Below are 1,343 nucleotides of genomic sequence, written 5' to 3' on the forward strand. Positions count from 1 at the left end.
CCAGCGGGAACACAGGAAAGCATGGAGAGTGGATCAGCAGTTGAAGGACGAGTAGAGCTGAGGAGTAGCGGCAGCAGGGCTCTGCGAACCCACGGAGGTAGCCAATAGCAACCAGCAGGTGCAGTAACAATGGCACACGGGAGAGCAGAGTTGAGCTGGAACTGATGATCACAGAGAGTAGCGGATAGCAATTGTAGTAGCAGTCTCGAGGAAACACGGGAGAGTTGAGATGAGCTGAAGACTGAAGCGCACAGAGGCAGCGGATAGGAATCAGCCAAACAGTCACGATGAAACACAGACGAGTAGCAGGTTGCAGACTGTAGTGCACGGAGGCAGCGGATAGGAATCAGCTAACAGTCATGATGGAACACAGACGAGTTGCAGGTTGAAGACTGTAGTGCACGGAGGCCGCGGATAGGAATCAGCTAACAGTCACGATGATGCACAGGTGAGTAGATGTAGATTGAAGACTGTAGTGCACGGAGGCAGCGGATAGGAATCAGCTAACAGTCACAATGATATATGATAGAGTTGAAGTGGCTTGAAGACTGTAGTGCACGGAGGCAGCGGATAGGAATCAGCTAACAGTCACGATGATATATGATAGAGTTGAAGTGGCTTGAAGACTGTAGTGCACGGAGGCAGCGGATAGGAATCAGCTAACAGTCACGATGATACACAGGAAGGTAGAAGTGGTATGGGAACCACAGTAGTAGAAGTGGTTTGGAAACCACAGAGGTAGAAGTGGTTTGGAAACCACAGGAATCAGCAGCGCTGAGTACACGAGGAAACACAGGAACACCTTCAGAGGCTCATGGGGAATGAGACTCCAAGATCAGGCAACGTGGTATTGACCACAGGTGCTTAATATAGGGAGTGTTGCCTGATCTGCCAATTAAGTTAAAGGGACATACACTGAAGGGTTAGAAAGGGCTGCGCATGCGCAGTCCCTCAGGATGGAGGACGACCACGGTTCCTAAATGTCCGGGAAGAAGCACTCACAGTCTGGTGAGTGACAGACCTAGGTTAAAGCAAGTCTATGGACATATTTATAAACATCAGAGAAGACTTGCTATTAATGAAAGCACGCTGGCCGATGGCAACGTTGTGTTGGATAGAAGTTATTCCAAGACTTTCTTGGCGATTCCCGATCTCACTTCCATTGATGCGAGTTGTACTTGAGAAGTTGAATAACGCTATTGGGAAAGCAGTACAGGCTTTAGGAGGTACTAGTATTAACCATCCACTAATCAATACAGAGCAAGACCATTTTATCGTCCAGATGGAGTTCATCTTACAATGGAAGGGCTAGCTTATTTCATTGAACAAATATTTTGGAAGTT

The sequence above is a fragment of the Mixophyes fleayi genome, chromosome 5 (genome assembly GCF_038048845.1).
Source record: "Mixophyes fleayi isolate aMixFle1 chromosome 5, aMixFle1.hap1, whole genome shotgun sequence".
NCBI lineage: Eukaryota > Metazoa > Chordata > Amphibia > Anura > Limnodynastidae > Mixophyes > Mixophyes fleayi.